At 36.7% G+C, this 21,896-nt stretch overlaps 1 protein-coding gene and 1 pseudogene across 1 annotated transcript in view; one reads left to right on the top strand and one right to left on the bottom strand.

The window, feature by feature from the left end:
* Positions 1-21,896, top strand: part of MRPS22 (mitochondrial ribosomal protein S22) — a 331,159-nt gene that overhangs the window by 62,790 nt on the left and 246,473 nt on the right. The gene's annotated exons all lie outside the window — the stretch shown is intronic.
* LOC105523401 lies at positions 10,908-11,633 on the bottom strand (annotated as a pseudogene).

Genomic DNA, 21,896 nt, shown 5'->3' with positions numbered 1-21,896 from the left:
TTCCCTGTAGATTCTAGATATTAGACCTTTGCCAGCTGGATTGATTGCAAAAATTTTCTCCCATTCTGTAAGTTGTCTATTCACTCTAATGATAGTTTCTTTTGTGGTGCAGAAGCTCTTTAGTTTGATTAAATCTCATTTGTCAATTTTTGTTTTGTTGTAATTGCATTTGGTGTTTTCGTCATGAAATCTTTGCCCATACCTGTGTCCTGAATGATATTGTCTAGATTTTCTTCTAGGGTTTTTATAGTTTTGGGTTTTAAATTTAAGTCTTGAATCCATCTTGAGTTAATTTTTGTATATGGTATCAGAAAGGGGTCCAGTTTTAGTTTTCTGCATATGGCTAACCAGTTCTCCTAGTGCTATTTATTAAACAGGAAATCCTTTCTTCATTGCATTTATTTTCTTATTGCTGACTTCTGATGTGCAAATGTTTTAAATTTTGATGAAGTTTAAAATATTTAAATAATAGATTGTGCTTTTGACGTTATATCTAAGAACTTTGTCTAACTAAGCTCATGAAGATTTTACTTTTTCCTAGAAATTAATAGTTTTACTTGTTACATCTAGGTGTATGATCCATTTTGAGTTTTTCTTTGTGTAAGGTGTGAATAATAATTTAAGTTTGTTTTTTGAAGGTGTATACCCCGTTGTTAAAAAGAGTATCCTTTTTACATTGAATGGATACATTGGCCTTACATATAGTTTATCCTAGAGAATGTTCCATTTTTACTTTAAAAGCATGTGTATTCATCAGTCTTTGGATTAACTGTTCTATATATGTCAGACTGAGTTGGCACTTGGCTCTTTTCTGAAAAATAAATTGACCATAAATGCAAAGATTTATTTTTGGACTTACAGTTAAGTTTCTTTCATCTATATTCTTGGGACAGTACCACCCTGTATTGATTACTGTATCTTTAGTGCAAGAGTTGAAATTCAGTAGTGAAAGTCAACTTTGTAATTCTTTTTTTTTTTTTTGAGGCGGAGTCTCGCTCTGTCAGCCAGGCTGGAGTACCGTGGCACAATCTCAGCTCACTGCAACCTCCGCCTCCCGGGTTCAAGCAATTCTTGTAATTCAGCCTCCCAAGTAGCTGGGATTGCAGGCGCTCACCACCATGCCCGCCTAATTTTTGTATTTTTGTAGATACGGGTTTCACCGTGTTGGCCAGGCTGGTCTCGAGCGACTGACCTCAGGTGATCCACCTGCCTCGGCCTCCCAAAGTGCTGGGATTACAGCTGTGAGCCCACTGTGCCCGGCCAACTTCGTCATTCTTTGTAAAAATTATTATAGTAATTCTGGGTGTTTTGCATTTCCATGTGAATTTTAGGATCAGCTTGTCAGTTTCTACAAGATACCTACTGGATTTTGGTAAGGATTGTGCTGATTTTATAGATCAATTTAGCAAGAATTGCCTTCTTGACAATATTGAGTCTTTCAATCATGCATATGGGATATTTTCCATTTATTTAAATCTTCTGTAATTTCTGTCACTGATGTTTTGTTGTTTTCAGTGTACAAGTCTTGTACTTATTTTGTTAAATTTATTCCTAAGCATTTTATTCTTTTTATGGTATTATGAATAGAATTGTTTTTTAATTTCATTTTCAGAACATTGCCAGTATATGAGAATACAGTTGATTTTTCTATTTTGATCTTGTATCGTCCAAACTTGCTCACCTTTTTATTAATTCTGGAATTTTTTTTGGTAAATCCTTGGGATTTTCAACATACAATGTTACATCATTTGAGAATAAATATAGTTTTACTTCTCATTTTCCAATCTAGATGCTTTTAACTTCTTTTTCTTTTCTTTTTGCACTGCCTTGAATGTCCAGTAAAATGTTGAGTAGAAGTATTGATAGTGGAATCTTTGCCTTTTTTCTGATCTTAGGGAGGAAAACCCCATTCCTCCTTTCCTCATTAAGTAAGATATTAACTGTGTTTTCTTAGATGTCCTTTGTTTTGTTTTGAGACAGGATCTCGCTCTGTCACCCAGACTGTAGTGCAGTGGCATGATCTTGGCCTACTGCAGCCTCAGCCTCCTGGGCTCAAACAATACTCCCACTCCCAAGCAGCTGGGATGACAGGCACGTGCCACCATGCCCAGCTAATTTTTGTAGTTTTTGTAGAGATGGGGTTTTGCCATGTTGCCCAGGCTCTTGAACTCCTGAGCTCAAGGCATCCACCTGCCTTGGCCTCCCAAAGTGCTGGAATTACACGTGTGCACCACCATGCCTTGCCTTAGATGTCCTTTATCATGTTAATAAAGTTGCCTTCTATTCTTAGGCTATGGAGAGTCTGTATCATGAATGGGTACTGGATTTTGTCAAATGCTTTCTTCCTTCTGAATCTATTGAGTATATTGTATAGTTTTATGTTCTTTATTTTATTAATATGCTGTATTGCATTAATTAGTTTTTGGATATTTTGCCAACTTGTATTTTTTTTGGATAAATCCCACCTGTTCATGGTATATAAATCCTTCCTATATGTTGCTGCATTTAATTTTCTAATATTTTGTTAAGGATTTTTGCGTCTTTGTTCATGAGACATACTGGGTTTTAGTATTCTTTTCTTGTCATGTCTTCATCTGGCTTTGATATTTTTATTTGCTATGAGAGTAATACTGACTTCATGCAATGAATAGGTCGTGTTTTATCCTTTTCTATTTTCTGAAATTTGTGAAGACTTGATATTATTGGTGTTATTTCCTTAAATATCTGATAAAATTCGCTAATGAAGTTCTCTGGGCCTGGAATTTTCTCTGTGGGAAGATTTCAAAGAGATATTTCAGTTTAAAAGAAAACTTTTTAAAGACATATTCAGACATTCTATTTGAGTCAGCTTTGGTAATTGATATCTTTCTAGTAATTTGTTTATTTCATCTAAGATATCTAACATTGGCATAAAGTTGTCTATAATATTATAACCCTTTAACTTTTGTTTTTATTTAATTCAAAGTATTTTCCAGTTTTCTTTGTGGGTTTTTCTTTGATTCATGGATTATTTAGAAGTTTACTGCTTAATTTCAAAATATTTGGAAATTTCCTAGCACTCTGTTTTCAAAATATTTGGATATTTCCCAGCACATAGTTGTCATGCAATCAGTTGCATCAGAATGCAACTGATTCTGTTGCATTCAGGGAACACGTTTAGTATGGTTTCAGTCTTTTTAGGTTATTGGGACTTGTTTTATCCTGGAGAATGTTTCATGTATGCTTTAAAATAATGCATATTTTGCAGTTATTAGATGGAATGTTCTATATATGTCAGGTTGAGTTGGTTGACAGTGTTGTTCAAGCGTTCTTTATTTTTGATGGCTTTCTAATTGTTATGTCAGTTCTTGAGAGTGGAGTATTAACGTCTTCAATTATAATTGTTGAATTGCCTATTTCTTTTTAAAATTCTGTCAGTTTTTGCTTTATGTATTTTAGAGCTATGTTGTTAGGTGAATGTACATTTATAATTATTACATTAGCTCAATTTATTGAGCTTCCTTTTTATCATTGAGTTGTTTGTCTTTTCTGCTAATAATAATTCTCATTTTAAAGTTTACTTCCCCCCCGATATTAATAGAGCCATTCTAGCTGTCTTATGGTTACTGTTTATATGATATATATCTTACCATTTCAATCCATTTGTTCTTTGAATCTTAAATGTATCTCTTGTAGAAAGCACATAGTTGGATTTTAAGTTTTTATGCAGTTTAACCATTTCTAACTTTTGATTGGAATGTTTAGACCATTCATATATATGGTAATTGTTGATAATGGTGAATTAACATTTGCCATTTTGATATTTGTTTTCTACATTCTGCCTTTTTTGTTCCTCTGTTACTCCTTGACTTTTTTGTGTTAAATGTCTTTTAGTGTATTATTTTAGTTCTTCTCTTGATTTTTAAATCATTTTATTTTGAATTATTTTCTAAAGTTATTGGAATCTAGGGATCACAATTTGCATCTTAACTTATCACAATCTATTTAGGATTAATATTAACTTAATTCCAGTAATATATAGAAACTGTGCTCTAATTTAGCTTTATTTCCTCTTCTTTGTTCTATACTCTCATCTATATTTACATTTGTTGTAAATCCAATAAAACAGTATTGTAATGATTAAGTTATATAATCTTATGCCTTTTAAGGAAGTTAAGAGAACAAATGAAAAAATACATTTGTAGCATTTACAAAATAATAGACTTTATTTTAAGAGCATTTTTAGGTTCATAGCAAAACTGAGTGAAAAGTAGACTTCTCAAATGCCCTCAATGCCCAGGCATGTATAGGCTACCCCACTATCAACATTCCATACCAGAGTGTTACATTTTTTATAATTAATGAACCTACATTGACATACAGTCATCGGTTAAAGTCCATAGTTTACATTAGGATTCACTCTTGGTGTCATACATTCTATGGGTATTGACAAATATATAATGACATATATCCATCATTTCAGTATTATACAGATAATTTCATAGCCCTAAAAATTCTCTGTGCTCTGCCTGTTCACCTGTCCTCCCCTAAACCTCTGATCTTTTTACTATCTCTATAATGTTGCCTTTTCTAGAGCGTCATATAGTTGGAATCATACAGTATGTAGCTATTTCACTGTGGCTGCTTTTATTTAGTAATATACATTTAAGGGTCCTTTGTGTCTTGCATGGTTTTATAGCTCATTTCTTCTTAGTACTGAATAATATGTTTTATAGATGTTTCAGAGTTTATCCATTCACCTACTGAAGGACATCTTGGTCACTTCCAGTTTTTGTCCATTGTAAATAAAGCTGCTGTAAACATTCATGTACAGGTTTTTGTACAGACATAAGCTTTTAACTCCTTTGGGCAAATACTAAATGTGATTGCTAGATTGCATGATAAGAGTATATGTGGTTTTGTAAGACACTGAAAATCTGTTTTTCAAAATATCTGTACCAGCAATGAATAAGAGTTTCTGTGGCTCCACATATTCACCAACATTTGGTGTTGTCAGTGTTTTATATTTTCCCCTGATTAATGGATGCGTAGTGGTATTTCATTGTTGTCAATTTGTAATTTCTTAATGATATATAATGTTGAATATCCATATCAAGGCACTGTCTCTACAAAAAAATTTTAAAAATTAGCTGGTTACAGTGGTACATACTTGTGGTCCCAGCTACTTAGGAGACTGAAGTGGGAGGATCACTTGAGCCTGGAAGGTCGAGGCCACACTGAGCCATGATTATGGCACTGCACTCCAGCAAGAGTAACAGAATGAGACTCTGTCTCAAAAAAAAAAAAAAGTTGAGTATCTCTTCATATACTTATTTGCTGTCTGTATATATTTGGTGAGATGTTGGTTCAGATCTTTTCTGTGCCTTTATAGGTAAAGTGGGTTTCTGGTAGGTACCATATATTTGGGTCTTGTTTCTTTATCCATTCAGTCACTCTATGCCTTTAAATTAGAGAATCGAGTCCACTTACAATGTGTTATTATTGGTAAATAAGAACTTACTACTAGCATTTGTTGCTTGTTTTACAGTCATTTCCTATTCTCTTCCTTTTATCCTTTCTTACTGTCTTATTTTGTGATAAGTAATTGGATTTGCATTACCATGATGATTAGTGACGTTGAGCATTCTGTATAAACCCATTGGCCATTGGTATGTTGTCTTTTGAGAAATGTCTATTCATGTCTTTTGCCTACTATTTAATAAGATTATTATTATTATTATTATTTTACTGATGAGTTGGTTGAGTTCCTTGTATATTCTGGATATTAGTCCCTTGTCAGATGAATAGTTTGCAATATTTTCTCCCATTTAGTGGCTTGTCTCTTCACTCTGTTGGTTGTTTCCTTTGCTGTGCAAAAGCTTTTTAGTTTCATAGAGTGCCATTTGCATCCTTTGTAGGGACATGGATGCAGCTGGAAACCATCATTCTTAGCAAACTATCACAAGAAGAGAAAACCAAACACTGCATGTTCTCACTCATAGGTGGGAACTGAACAATGAGATCACTTGGACTCGGGAAGGGGAACATCACACACTGGGGCCTATCATGGGGAGGGAGGAGGGGGGAAGGATTGCATTGGGGAGTTATACATGATATAAATGATGAATTGATGGGTGCTGACGAGTTGATGGGTGCAGCACACCAACATGGCACAAGTATACATATGTAACAAACCTGCACGTTATGCACATGTACCCTAGAACTTAAAGTATAATAAAAATTAAAAAAATAATAATAATAAAAAAGAAAATGTACCAAATAAAAATAAAATTAAAATTAAAAAATTTAATAAAATTAAATAAAAATAAAATTAACAAATTAATATTCACAAAGCATCAACAGCAGTGCTCATCAATGGAGGAATGGATAAAGACAATGTAGTGTGTATACATAGGGGAATATTATTCAGCCATAAAAATAAAGAAATCCTGTCATTTGCAGCAATATGGAATGGGACTATGGATAGTTATTATGTTAAGTGAAGTAACCCAGACAGAGTAAAACAAATATCTCATCTTCTAACTCATATGTGGGAATTTTAAAAAGTGATTCTTTTATGATAGAGAGTAGATTGGCGGTTATTAGAGGCTGGGAAGGGTATAGGGAAGGAGGGGATGAAGAGAGGTTGATTAATGGGTATGTATGTATATAGTTTGATAGAAGAAATCAGACCTAGTGTTTGATGGATCAGTATGGTGACTATAGCTTACAATAATCTGTCACATATTTCAAAATAGCTAGAAGACAATAATTTGAACGTTTAAAGAATAATGAGAAGACAAATATTTAATATAATGGATATTACAATTACACTGATTTGATCTTTACAAATTATATCCATTTTTAAATTATCACATGTATCCCCTAAATATTTGCATCTATTATGTATCAGTACAAGATAAAATTAAAAAATTAATATTCACAAAGCATCTATTGCAATAGTGCTTGATACATAAGTGCCATTGAGAGCTTTTAGTTTTTCAGTCAGCTTTTAGATTTATTATACTACTATTTTCTATTTTTTCTTTTGAGACAGAGTCTCACTCTGTCGCCCAGGCTGCAGTGCAGTAGCCTTATCTCCGCTCACTACAAGCTCCGCCTCCCGGGTTCACGCCATTCTCCTGCCTCAGCCTTCTGAGTAGCTGGAACTACAGACGTCCACCACCACGCCCAGCTAATTTTTTGTATTTTCAGTAGAGATGGGGTTTCACCGTGTTAGCCAGAATGATCTCGATCTCCTGACCTCGTGATCCGCTCGCCTTGGCCTCCCAAAGTGCTGGGATTACAGGTGTGAGCCACCGTGCCTGCCCTTCTATGTTTCAATTTTAACTTCTTGAGTTTGATGCCGCATTATTTACTTTTATTCTTGCTTATTTATTAAGATAAATATTTAAGGTTGTGAATTTTCCTCTGAGCACTGCTTATATTGTCTCTTAAAAGTTCTTATAAGTATCCTGATGGGAGTAAGGGTTTTATTTTCTGATGATGTCATTAATTTCTAGTTTAAATGCATTGTGGCAGATTGTATTTTCTGTTTTATTGTTAGATTTTGGAACTTAAAAAATATTTTTAGACCTAACATTTGTTCAGTTTTTGAGAATCGGCAAGGATGTGTGAAAAGAAGGAATATTATCTATTTTCAGATATGTTGTTTGATATATATTAATTAGATTTTCTTTATTATGTTTTTAATGTCTTTTATATTCTTAATTATTTTTCGTGATCTATCATGACAACAAAGTGTAAAAATGAATAAAATCTTCAGCTTCTAACATGTTTCTGTTTCTCTTGAAGGTTTTATTTTATTAACATTGATAGTGTATTTTTTGATGCATAGATATTTGTACTGGTTAAATCATCATGGTGAACTACACTTTTCTACATTGTGAAGGAGCCTTCTTTTTTTAATTTAATACTTTTACTGTGAATTAAAGTTGGTTGTTCAATCAATTGATATCTTTTTTGTTTTTTTTTAACTTGGTATACCATTGCTTATTTTATTTTTTAGCATTTTTAAATTATTTTGATTTGAGGTGACTCTTAAATATAAAACAAGAGTTGCGTTTGGGTTTAAGATCCAATCTGAACATCTTTTTGTTTTAAACAGGTGAGTTTAGCCTGTTTACTTAAGTTGCTAACAATTAATATACTTGGACCTAGTTCTGACATGTTATGTTAAAACAGTTTCTCTGTGTGATCTGCTTATTTTTCTTTATTCATTGGATTTTTTTTAAGAATTAAAAAAGTGTTTAATTTTGTTCTGGTTATAGTTATTATTTTATAGAATAGTTTTAGTCATCTATTTCAGTAGATAGTATCTATTCATTTTCCACTACGAGCAATAATGAAATTATTCTTTTTCCCCCCACATCCTCTTCTTCCTCTTCTATTATATAGGTGTGATTTCTAGCAGGTTGTATTGTCATAACTGACGTTTATCTTAGTGCTTTTAGATATATTTATAACTTTATTTATTGATTTGTTTACTTTAACTGATTTTTTTTCCACCAGCTATTAAAGAAAAGGAAATTAATGTACTTCTACTACTGGCCATTTTTTTTTTACCCCTCTTCTTCCCAACTTTAGTTAAAGAGTTTTAAATTATAATCTGACATGTTTTGATTTTACTTTTACATAAATAATTTTTTGATATTAGTAGACTTAATTATTTTAGGAACATTATAGATTTATAGAATGATTATGCAGATAGTACAGAGTTCCCATATCTACCCTCCTTTCAGAGTTTCCCCTATTATGAACATCTTGCTTGAACATGGTATGCTTGTTACAATTGATGAACCATTATTGATGGATTATTAACTGAAGTTTATTTTTTACATTAGGGTTCACTTTTTGTTGTGCAGTTCTATGGGTTTTGACAAATGCACAATGTCATATATTTACCACTACAGTATTATTTGGAATAGTTTCATTGCTGTAAAAATCCACTGTGCTCCAACTGTTCATCTCTCTCTCCTTTCCCTTCCCCTTGGCAACAATTGATATTTTTACTGTTTTTATAGTGTGCCTTTTCCAGAGTGTCACATAGGTGGAATCAAACAGTAGGTGGCTTCCTCAGACTGGCTTCTTTTACTTAGCAATATGCATTTAGGTTTCCTCCATGTCTTTTCATGGCTTGATAGATTTTTTTAAATGATAACCTCTTTTATTTATACGGAATTATAAATTACAAACTATTATTTTGCTTAATCCATTTAACCACCAAGTAAGGGAGACAGACTAGAGGATATTAGCTCCATTTTACAGGCAAGAGTGGAAACGCTGTTCTCATATTTAGTATGAGACAGAGCTGGGATATGATCATGCCCCTGCAGTCTAGCCTGGGCAATGGAGTGAGACCTTGTCTCTAAAAAAACCAAGACAGAGCTGTGATGTAAGCCCTGGGCTTCCATACTCACAACTACTTCCCTCTCTCCCATGACTTTGTGATACATCATTTGAAAGTAACCTGATTTCATAGTGTTTTATAGTATAAGAGTAACATCTGTTCCTGGCAGTTTAACTCAGGAGCCAACCAACCTAATTACCTCATAACCTGGCACATTTTAAGGCATTGTTATACCTCTAACTTAATTTCACAGCTATATTTGAGGGCTCCATGAACCAAAATTGCAGCAAGCTGATCTGAAAGGACCAGGAAACACAATGGTCAAGCACATTTTCAAGTTTAATCTAGATTTGAAGCATCCTTACCAGTTGCTCTGATGGCAAGCAGAGGCAACTAAGTGAATGGAATCGAGGGAAGGCCCATTTAATAGAGGTGGATATTGGTCAAAAAAATACAAGCAGTATCAGACCCCTTTTTCAAGATTAAAATTCCTGGAAGCTCTGTTGCTGGACTACTATATCATTACCAGCAAGACAGAAGGCAATGCTTCTGGAGTCTAGAATATGCAAGGAAAAGGTCAATTAAGCTGCCTGCCTGGGGCCTAGGAAGCCAAATAGAGCTAATTTCATCTATGCAAACCAAGAAAATGATTCATTCCTTCCAGATCTGTGTTTTAAGGAGAGGGATAATCATCAGGGAAACCAAAATTCCATCCTGAAGCCCAGGGGGAATAATGGTGGGCATTTCCCAGTGTTATAGATGGTGCAGAGGGCAACACAACATGCCACTCTGAAGGGAAGATGCTATCTTGGTAACCAGAGACTAGCAAGGTCAAGGCCTGGGTGACCAATCCTGATAAGAGCAGGACTCCCTCATATAAGGTCCCTGAGGAGAAGGGTTTGTGAACATCATAAAACTGCAAGCAAAATTTTGCATGTTTTCCTGGTGAAGGGACCCTTCATTCTCAAATCCTGAGCCAGCAAAAAGGACTAAGCCAGTTGCAGGCTAGGATTAAAAAGCCACCAGATAGACTTAGAGCCAGGCAAGCCTGAGAACTCGCAAAGCCATGACTGAAAAGTTGGAACATGGAAAAGTTGGATTCACAGTGGGGACAAGTAAACACTTGCTTTTGTGCTTGTCTTCATAATTGTATTTCAAGTCTTTTCAAAATAAGGCGCCAGGACTCCCCAGTTTAAATATGCCCCTGGGCTTGGTCCACTGCTGCAGGAGTTTTAGGGGTCCTTGTACAAATGCTTCAGTTTTTTATTCACCAGCATTAAACCCTAGGGTAGAAGATGAGACAAAGCAAGACTCCTTCCTCCATAGCATGTGCTGATTTCAGAGGAGGCAGGAGTCAACTTGGAAAATACTGGACATTTTCCTTGGAACTGGACTGTGATGAGAGGTGACTGCCATGAATACAACCTACTACCTTTTCTCTGGCCCTTCCCTTCCAGTTTTTGAAGACAGAGCAGAAAATAATCTTTCAAGATACTTGATAATTTCAAAAAACAAAAACATGTGCTTCCAATGCACTGTGCTTTCAGAAACTCTGGGTCTATTTCAGTTGGAGGATGAGCTGATTGATGTGTTCACCCTGATAACCAGGTGAGCCCATATCCTTGAAGAAGTCCACTCTATTATTGGTAGCATGATGGGCCATTGAGAGGTAGAAAGCGCACAAGAACCTTGAGATCTCTTGGAAATTCTTCCCAGGGAAGGCCATTTCATGAAGGAGGTCTTCCAAGCAAATGACACCAAACCTCCCCAGGTGCTCCTCAGTTGCTATATTGTCTGATGGAGGGATGGTTTTATTCTTAACCTTGGCTTGTACACATTTCAAAATGAGTTCCTGGACAGACTTCAGATTTGGAAATCCCCAAGTCACATAAATTTCCACTTTTAGGCTCTGGGGAGTGACTTTGACAGACACCACAGAAAATCTTCAGAACTCTTGCAGTGTTCCTCTGCACCAGTGAACTCACCCCATTAATCCTTTGGATGTGTACAACAGAGGCCAAGAAAAGTTTATCTGGCAATTCTAAAGCATGAGGCTTCACTTCTAGTCCTAGGAGATGCACCCTGTCACATTTCTGCTGCTAGGAATTTGTGGGACCAATTCCAGTTGCTTAAACCTGAGTCTTTTTCCTTACCTCTGCTCACTCTTTGCTAGAAGTGCCTACTTTGCCTGGATGGCTTTGAGGGCTTGATAAGCCTCCATCGTTTTCAGGAGATATTCTGGAATCAAAAGGAATTTTTTTTTTCTTTGCTCTTGCTCTGCCATCTTTCTAGGCTGCAGCCACTGATCACACATATCCCCTGATCCTGCACATGCATGCCCTGTGGGAGACAGAGTGGTCTGCCGGCAGGGACAGCAAGAGACTAGCTATCTGAGGCCAACTGAGGCTCCATGGCACTGCCATATCATTCCAGATCAATTTTTTTTTATTTGTAGATGTCTGGTTATTGCAGCACTATCTGCTGAAAAGACTGTCCTTTCTCCATTGAATTCTTCTTGTTTCTTTGTCAAAGATGAGTTGAATGTATTTATGTGGGTTTATTTCTGAGCTCTCCTTTCTGTTCCACTGATCCATGTGTCTGTTCTTTTACCAATACCACACTGTCTTGATTGCTGTAGCTGCATAGTAAATCCTTGAAGTTAGTGTTACTTCTTGGACTTTGTTCTTCTTCCACATTGTGTTGGCTATTCTGAGTCTTTTGCCTTTGCATATAAACCTTAAAATCATTTTGTTGATATCCATAGAATAACCTGCTGGGATTTTGATTGGGATTGTGTTGAAACTATAGATCAGGCTGGGAAGAACTGACACCTTGATAGTGGTGTCTTTCTATCCATGAACATGGAATAGCTATTTATTTTTAAAAGATCTTTGATTTCTTTCATCAGAGTTTTGTAGTTTTCCTCATAGATCTTGTACATATTTTGTTAGACTTAAACCTAAATATTTCATTTTTTTATGCTCATGTAAAGAGTATCATATTTTTAATTTCACATTCCAGTTGTTCATTGCTGATATTTAGGAAAGCTATGGACTTTTAAAAAATATTAACCTTATATGCTTCAACTTTGCTATAGTGATTTCAAATTCCACTAGTGTCCTTGTTAGTGTCTTTCCTGTTTTTGAGTTTCCCTAGAAATTCCTTCTTACATAGGATCTGAGCTTTGCAGTTCTTTCAGCTGTGATCTCCTGTTATTAGAAAGGAACCCTGTTGATGTTGCAGTAGAATTATATGGGGAGGGGACACATTCTATACTTCTGTGGTTAGGTCTCAGTCTTTTAATGGGTGAGCTCTGACATTCACAAGTGTGCCTCAGATATTGTATTCCTTCCTTAGGTGAGACAGGAAGACTAGAGAGGCCTGAGTTGGGTATTTTCCTTCTCTCATGCTGATTAGGCTCTGGTTATATTGTTTCCCCTGAGGGCAGGCTGCTGTCACTGGAGAACAGAGAAGAACAATTCTGGGAGTATTTCTAAAAGGCTACTTTACCCCTGGGCATATTTCAGATTGTTAGCTCCCCACCCCCAACCCCTGCCATGAGCATGAGAGGATTTTCATTAGATTTTCACCCAGGTGGGACTTCTTTAAATAGAACTCAGGGAAGTGTGGTCCTCTCCAAAGCTGAACCTCCCACCCTGGGAGTATTTAACCCCCAAGGTAGCCCACACTCAGCTTCCAACTAACCGTCAATTCCCATTTAAGTATTCCTATCAATTCCTAGCTCTAGCAGCTTCTGCTTTTGGTAAGCTGTGATTTTCTGTATTCACCTGTTTCTCCAGTTTTTCAGGTGGCAATTTGCCCTGTGACCTCAAAGTTGTTGATTTTTAGTTTGTTCAGCATTTTTTGTTGTTGTGAGGATGGAAGTGAAAGCTTCCAAGCACTAAACATCAAAGCTGAAACCAGAAGTCCCTTATAAATTTTTATAATGTGAACATACTCTTGTAACCAGCCTCCAGAATAAGAATCATGACATTACCAGCAACACCCCAAATCCCCTTTCCAGATGCTAACTCCTCCTTAAAGATAATCAGTATACTGACTTTTATCACCATAATTAGTTTTGCCTGTTTTTGAATTTTTTATAAATGAAATCATTCAGTATGTATTTTCTTTTTATGTCTGGCTTATTTTACTCAACATTATGTTGAAGAATCATCCACGTTGCTGGGTGAAGTAGTAGTTAATATATTTTCATTGCTGATTAGTATTATAATAGTCCTCCCTTAACTGTGGTTTTGCTTTCTGCAGTTTCAGTTACCAGGGTCAACTGTGGTTCAAAAATATTAAGTGGAAAATGCCAGAAATAAACAATGCTTAAATTTTAAATTGCATGCAGTTCTGATTAGCATGATGAAATCTCACACTATCTGCTTTGTCCTGCCTGGGACATGAATCCTCCCTTTCTCCAGCATATCCATGCTATATATACTACCCTCTCATTACTCACTTAGTAACCCTCTAGGTTAGCAGATTGTCAGATAGACTGTTACGATATCACAGTGCTTGTGTTCAAGTAACCCTTATTTTACTTAATAATGGCAAGAGTAGTGATGCTGGTAATTCAGACATGCCAAAGAGAAGCTGAAAGTACTTCCGTTAAGTGAAAGGTGCAATTTCTCAACTTAATAAGGAAAGAAAAAATTGTCTGCTGAGGTTGCTAAGATCTACAATAAGAACGAATCTTCTATCTGTGAAATTGAGAAGGAAAAATAAATTCATGCATAATATATTTAGGATTCAGTAGTATCCACAGTTTTAGGCATCTACTAGGTGCGGACATGGAGGTACTGTTGTCACTGTAACTCTGTACCACAATTCAGTTTTTTATTCTTTTGTTGGTAGACATTTGCATTTTATGTTTGGAGCTATTATAAGTAGTGCTGTTACACATTTCTTTGTACATGTCTTTTGACGCACATTTGTAAGCATTTCTATTGGGTGTATACCCAGGAGTGCAATTGTTGGGTTATAGAATGTGTGATGTTCAGCTTTTGTAGATACTGCCAAGCAGTTTTCCAAAGTAGTTGTACCAGTTTATATTTTCACTAACAGGGTGTAAGAATTCTAATTGCTTCACATTGTCACTGATGCGTGGTATTGTTTATCTTTTACATTTTAGCCATTATGGTCCATGGGTGGGTAAGTAGTAGTAACTAATTGCATTTTAATTTATGTAACTCTGATGAGTAATGAAACAGCACACCCTTACATGTGTTTAATTTCAGGCACTGTTATGAAGTGCCAGGAGGCTGAGGTCTTGGGAGGATTGCTTAAGGACAGGAGTTTGAGACCAACCTGGGCTACATGGTGAGACTCTGTCTCAAAAAAAATCATTATATATTATTTATATCATTTATGTCATTAAATTCTACTGAGCTGCCTTTTTCTTTTTAATTTGTAGGAGTTATTTATATATTTTGGCTAGGAGTTACTTGTTGGATGAATCTATTGAAAATATCCTCTTCCACTCAGTTGTTTGCATTTTATTTTCCTTAATGGTATTTTTTGATGAACAAAAACTTTACAATGCTAATATATTCTAATTTATCAGTTGTTAATTATTAGCAATTTTGTATGTTATTTAGGAAATCTTGTCTATCCCAAGTTTATGAAGATATCTTTTTCTGTCTTAATATTTATATGAAGATATTTTAAAATGTTTTATTCTAAAATTTAAACTGATTTGGCTGTTATTTTTATATGTGCAATCCATCTGGAATTGATTTTTGTGTTTAGTGTGAGGTAGGGTGCAAAGATTTATTTATTTTTATGTGGATATCTATTTGATCCAGTACCATTTAGTGAAAATCTGTTCATCTCCTTCTGCTCAGTAGTCTAATCTTTTTCATAACCAAGTAACTGTGTATATATGGGTTTGTTTCTGGAATCTCTAGTTTGTCACATTGGGTTACTTGTCTCTTCTTTGCCAGAATCGTACATTTAATTGTTATTGTTTTACGTAGCTTGAAATCTGAAAGTTTAAGTTCAGCTTTGTCCTTTTTCAAGAGTTCCTTGTCTATTCTTGGCCCTTTGCATTTCCATATAAATTTTAGATTCAGTTTTTAAATTTATATACACACACACACACCATGCTGGGATTTTGGCAGAGGTTCAGATCTCCAGAAGTATTAGTGGGAGCAATAGTTCCTTAATTCTTGCTTGTCTAAAACTCTTTGTTGCCTTTATAGTTGAACATCAGTTTGGCCAATGTAAAATTTTAGAATTACCTTTTCTTTTTTTGCAAATTTTTCAGGAATTACTCTAATTTTAAAATTTTTATTTATTTATTTTAACTTAAAAATTTTTTTAGCTTTGCATGTTGTAGAGAAATCTCAAGATGGCCTGATGATTTGCACCTCAAAAGTGACTTGATCTTTTGCCTTCTTACCCAGGTTTTTTTTTTTCTTTAAATTTTGAAGCCCAGAGATTTTTGCCAGAAAATGGCTTGGTTTTAAATATTTTTTCTCTGTTTTCCCCAACACATGGTCAATATGTAAAGTCAAAATTTTTCTTATGTCAAGAAAATTATCTATAATTGTATCTTAAAATATTTGTTCAGTTACATTGTTCTCTTCTGTCCTCTAAATAATTATACACTGTTCATCTTCTTTGTCTGTCTTCTCTATCTGTAATGTTTTGTCAATTAACAAAATACTTCCTTTTTATTTCTTTTCTCACTTATGTATACATACTATGCCCCTTGTAGGGTTTTAGAAAATGTCTGCTCTCTCTTGCCTGTGTTGCAGTTTTGCCTTAATTGATTTCCAGTTCAAATTTTATCTTCTCTTATTTTCTCACCATTTCTTCTTTGAACTCTTAGTACATTTACTAGGTACTCGTGTTGCATAGAGGTGACTGTTTCATTAAGATTTCTAAATTAATGGCAAATTTATTTTCCTTCACAATTTTAATCTTCTTTGCATTAACGTTTCTCTTAAGTGTATTTGTTGTCTGCCATCTGTTTTTCTCATTTGTTTCTTGTAGCATCTTTGAATAGCTCCTGTGCTGATTCCTTTTAAATTGCTCATCTTTGAAGATGATGAGGTTTTACTACACTAGCTATTTTTGAGAGGTTTGTGAGGAAGAATGGCCGGGCTTACTTACAGGTTAGGTAGAATTTCTCTTATGATTAAGGCTTTTATTTGTGACTTTGTTTAACATTTATTTCATTCTAGTCCATAAAATAAGCAGCTGTAGAGCTTTCACAAAGCAAATGTTGTCTTTTCTTCATTGCCTGAGTAATATGACTTGTCTGTGTCATTCTTTGTTTAGCTGAATTTGCTGTGTTTCTTGGAACCAGTGTGAATTCAGAAGTGCTCTTAATTCTAGCCCAGAGACTCCTTTCCAGCTTTTGCAAAGAAAGGATTGCAGAGATATACCTTGCTGATTCTTAGTGACATCTGCCTAATCTTCCCACCTTTTGGCACTTACTTAGTGGTTTGGAGTTTTAGGGGGCTTTTAGTTTTACTGAAAGTGGAGTTTGGAGGTTTTTCCCTGTTTTCTACTCTTGTTGCCTTTGGGATAATTTCCGTTAAAAGAAGGAGGGAATGTTCAAACTGGAAGTCAGCGTTCACATTAAAATATGATAGCACTTTAAAGACATTCCATTTACATTTCTACCAGCAGTACATGAGTTTTTATTTCTCCATAACTTCCACAACACTTTACTTAACCTTAAAATTTTTTTCTCAATAAATAGGTAAAAGGCAAGGTGCTGTGGCTCATGCCTTGGACATGCCAGGAACTGCAGGGCCTCAAAGAGGGAGTCACAGCCCTGGCTCAGGGAGCTCCCAGGTCTGGGCTCCCTGAAGGGCCACAGCTCTTCTTTCCTTCTCTTTACCCACAACAGTGAGCAAGGGGTATGTCTCAGCCCTGTTTGTGATATGGCTCTTTTAGCCTCATTTGGCGAGTCCCAAGTTCTTGTCTGGTGCCCAGGAAGAATGAGGTATACAGACAAGTGGAGAGTGAGCAAGATAAAGAGCTTTATCAAGCGACAGAACAGCTCAGAGGAAACCCACGGGGAGCAACTCCTTTCTGCAGCCAGCATGTCCCAATGAGTGTTCAGCTCCTAGCATAGAGGATAGCTCCTCTCTGCTAGGCAAGTCATCCAGATAAGTGTTCAGCTATCAGTGGAGAGCGTAGCTCCTCTCTGTAGCTGGTCATCCCATCATCTCTGCAGCTCTCAGCAGAGAGGAGACCCTAGAGTAGGTTGCTCCTCTCTGCAGCTGGTCATCCCGATGTATGCTTAGCTCTGGCTGAGTCTGGACTTTTATGGGCCTCTGAGGGGAGGAAGTGCATGCCATTTGGGCCATGGGTCGCCATGGGCAGGCCCAAAAAAAGCACTACAAGTTCCCACTGCCGTCCACGGGACTGGCAGCCCTGACCTGAAGGTGAGAGCCTCACTGGGGACCTGCCCCCTTCCACCCAGGAACTTGTCTGCCTTCTGTTGCTGTTCATGGCATCCAGGCTGTAGGTGCAAGGGGTGCCTGCAGGCCAGTGCCGAGATGCCCTCAAACTCTCCTTTGCTTCCCTTCTGTGCTCACTAGTGCCCAAAGTCTGGAGGGGGGTGAGGCGGCAAGAAGGAGCTGATGTGTCAGCACTGCCCCAAGTGTGTGCACACCTAGCCAGGCTGCAACAGTGCGTAGGCTTGGCCCCAACTTTCCTCTGAGATTAGAGTGGGCACCGATAGCAGGGAGAAGCCAGGCAGCGGGAGCAGGCACTTGCAGAGATGCCTGGGTCTGCAGCCATGGTGTTGGGAGCAGGCACATGCAGAGATGCCTGGGTCTGCAGCCATGGATTGAGCAGCTATAGCCATGCCCAGGGGCTCAGGGGTTCTGCCTGCTCTGTGGAGTGGGATGCTTGGGTTTTCATCCTCCATTTGGGTGGCTGCAGCTGTGCCTGGGAAGGTAGGGCTCCTGCCTGTTCCTAGGCCCCAAGAGCACAGGGATGCCTGGACGCAGAACCATGGCTTGGGTGGCTGCAGCAGCACCTGAGGAGCTCTTGCCTTAACTCTGAAGGAGTGGGGCTCCTACTTGTTCCCAGCTCCTACAAGCTCTGTGGAGTGTGTGGTCCCGGCCACACCTCCCGGCTGCAGCCAGCATGATAGTAGTGGCCACTCCAGATGGCCCACCACCTTCATCAACTGGCTAGGCCTTGACTATTGGGAATGTCTCTAAATTTTCTCCCCTAACTTGATTATTGTTGTAGGTTTCTGTTAGATTATCAACTTGAGGAATTTTCCTTCAGTTGGTAGTTTGTCAAGAGATATTTTTCTTTTCTTAAAAAAATCAAGAATGGATGTTCAAATTTGTCATGTGATATTAGTATGTATTTTCTTTAGGAATTTTGTATTTATGTTCATAAATGTGGCTGGCATAGCTTTCTTTGTTTATGCGCTTCCTGGTGTTGAGTTATGCTAGCCTTGTGAAATGAGTTGTAGCTATCTATTTTTTTTTTCTATGCTCTGAAATGGTTTCCACAACCTAGGATTTTTCTCTTTGAAAATTTGGCAGCATTTGCTCATTAAATTTCTTAAAAATGGAGGTATTTTCTGTATTTTTTGTCGTTATTGGTCTCTGAGATAAAGCATAATTTCAACTCCCCTCACCACCACCCCAACAAAGCATTTAAGGATACGAGTCTTTTGAGCTCCTTGCTTGTTATATCCTGTAGTTTGTAACTTTTATTTCATTCCTAGTTGATAATAACTATTTTGATTTTCTCTTTGACTTAAGAATTATGTAGAAATTATAGTTTCTAATATACACATATTTTCAAACTTCTCATATTTTTTATTTTTAGTTCTATTGTATTGTGTTAGTGAACATAGGCGGTATGATTTCCTTTGTGGCCTAATATGTAGTCAATATTTCAATGTTTCATGAGTATTTTATGAAGATGTGTATTCTCCATTTGTTGGGTGAAATTTTCTGTATTTTACAGTTAGAACCAATTTGTTATTGTGTTACTTAAATCCTTTTGGTAGTATCCAATAGAATTTTCTGAGATGATGGAAATGTTCTGTATCTGCACCATCTGATAAGGTAGCTACTAGCTGCATATGACTATCAAACACTTAAAATGTGTTCATTGGGACTGAGGACCTAAGTTTTAAATTATACTTAATTGTAATTGTTTTAAATTTAAATTTAAATAGTCATGTTTAAATAGGTTACTGTATGGATGGCACCTTTCTTTATAATTAATTTTGGTTTAGTTTATCTCTTAATTTCTGAGAGGTGTTTAAAAATCTTCCACTAGGACTGTGGATTTGTTGGTTTCATTCTTCTTAGCACTCAATGGGCCTTTTCACTCAGAGACTTTATGTCTTTCTTCAATCTTGGGAACTTTTTCCTGATTATTTATGCAAGTGTATTCACTCCTTCTATCTTCTCTAATCTTTGTTTCTGAGACCCCCTTCTTTGGATAATGTTTCATCTCTTGGAATTATGTTTTTCCTAATCCTTTTTAAAAAATATTTCTGTTTCTTTGTTGTTTTGCATTGTGCTCATGGAGAATTCCTTGATTCAGTCTTCCAGTTACTTGATCTGCCTTTAGCTGTGTCTAGCCTTTTATTCAGCTCTGATTTATGATTCTATTGTAAGATCCGAAGAACTTTACTTAATTTTTTATGGCTATGATTTTCTCTTGCACTTTTATGTACATAGTGATTATCCTTATTGTAAAAACTGACTCTGTTTGCTGTATTAAGTCTCCTTCTTTGGGTGTTCATGTGTGTGTTTGTATGTATACTTCTCTTTCATGGGCTGATTTTTGTATCTGAGAATCTATTAGCCTGTGGATGCTGAATTTGTTAACTACACTGTGATTATGTGGGGAAGAGTACTTTTCACAGAGTGTGCCACTAGTTTGTCCTTTGGCTGTGGGAGCACCATGTTCTTCAGGGTGTGTTCAGACACTCCATGTACTACCCTCATTCTGTGGTCTCCCTCACTGACCCCACTTGGGCTATACATCATTACCTGGTCTTAGCAGGTAAGGGTCAAAGGAGAGGATGATCCCCTCTGGCTGCTCTTCCTGTGATTTCTCTGACCAGTTACCTAGCAGGTTGTCTCAAGGCCTCTTTGTTAGGAACTGTGAAGGTCTGAGATTTTACCTTACTTGCAAAACTAACAAGTTAGTCTGCCACAGTTTCATAGATGTTGGCAGAAGACATGAGACTTCTGGGCCAGAGACAAAGGATTTCACTACTCATGGTTCATCAAGTAGCATGAACTTCTTTGTCATTGTCAGTTCCCCTTGCTTCTCCCCAACACCCTCAAGTCCCACAGGAGTGACACAGAGCTGGCTCACATGGAAGCTGCATATGCACTGAGTTGTTGTTAAAGCTGAAGGACCTCATGCTTAGGAAACTCCAATCTTTTATAATGGGCTGCAGGCAAACTTACTCAGAATTGCCCTTGAGGGTGATATTATTTTTATTGTACTGGACAGTAACTAATTGTGTTCTCTGTTCCTGGAGGGAGATACTATCTCTATCTTCTATGGCTATCTGTGTTCAAACATCTTTGAAAGGATAGTCTGGAACAAAAGTTATCATTGCCTCTGTTTACAAGATATGCAGAAATGTGGGAGAACTTTCTTCCAACACTTTCCTGCTTCTGGAATCCACTACCTCTGAGCTTTGAGTAGCCTTGGGGTCTTGCCTGTTTTTATGCTTTAGGTTCTTTTGTGCATGAGTTTTGGCTGTGATTTTCTCTTTCAAACCAAGTAAGTTCCCCCCTTGTCTTTTGTTTTTTCAGGGATTCCTGAAATCTCTCGTTTACAAAGACCGCTTTGTCTAATTTTCTAGTGTTTTTAAAGTGGGGAACAGTGACTCTGGAGGCCACAGAGGGTAACAATAAGAATTATTGTGAGCTCCCTAGGGGAAGGTGATCCCAGACATCTCTCCTGTTGCTGTTGGTCAGCTAGCCATGTTGATTGTTGCATCAGAGCCTCTCTTGAATCCATCTGCTTCTCTCTTTAGTGACATTAACTTATGAAGACCCTCACTAAGATGATCTCTTGATGGAATTATCTCTCACTAGGATTATTCCACTAGAATGTCAGTTCCTTAAGGGCAGGGATTTGTGTTGGTTTTGTTCACTGTTTCTTCACTGCCTAGAACAATGCCTGGAAACTTTATTAATGAATGCCTTTTATTTTTCAAATAGCAACTTCATTGAGATATAACTGATACACCATAAAGTTCACTCTTTTAAAGTGTATAGTTGAATGATTTTTAGTATATTCACAACACCATGCATCAATTATCTCTACCTAATTCCAGAATATTTTAATCCCTCTCCCCCAAAACTCCATCCCTGCTAGCAGTATTAGTAGTTACTCCCCATTCTCCCCTCTCCCTAGCCCTGGGCAACCCACCAATCTACATTCTGTTTCTATGAATGTGCCTATTTTGGACATTTCATATAAATGGAAGCATACAATATATGATCTTTTGTGACTAGCCTCTTTTGTTTGACATAGTATTTTCAAGGTTCATCCATGTTGTAGCACGTGTCAG

The sequence above is a fragment of the Colobus angolensis genome, unplaced genomic scaffold (genome assembly GCF_000951035.1).
Source record: "Colobus angolensis palliatus isolate OR3802 unplaced genomic scaffold, Cang.pa_1.0 Scaffold46, whole genome shotgun sequence".
Classification (NCBI taxonomy): Eukaryota; Metazoa; Chordata; class Mammalia; order Primates; family Cercopithecidae; genus Colobus; species Colobus angolensis.
Note: the sequence above shows the minus strand (reverse complement) of the source record. Positions and strands in the feature narration are given on the sequence as shown.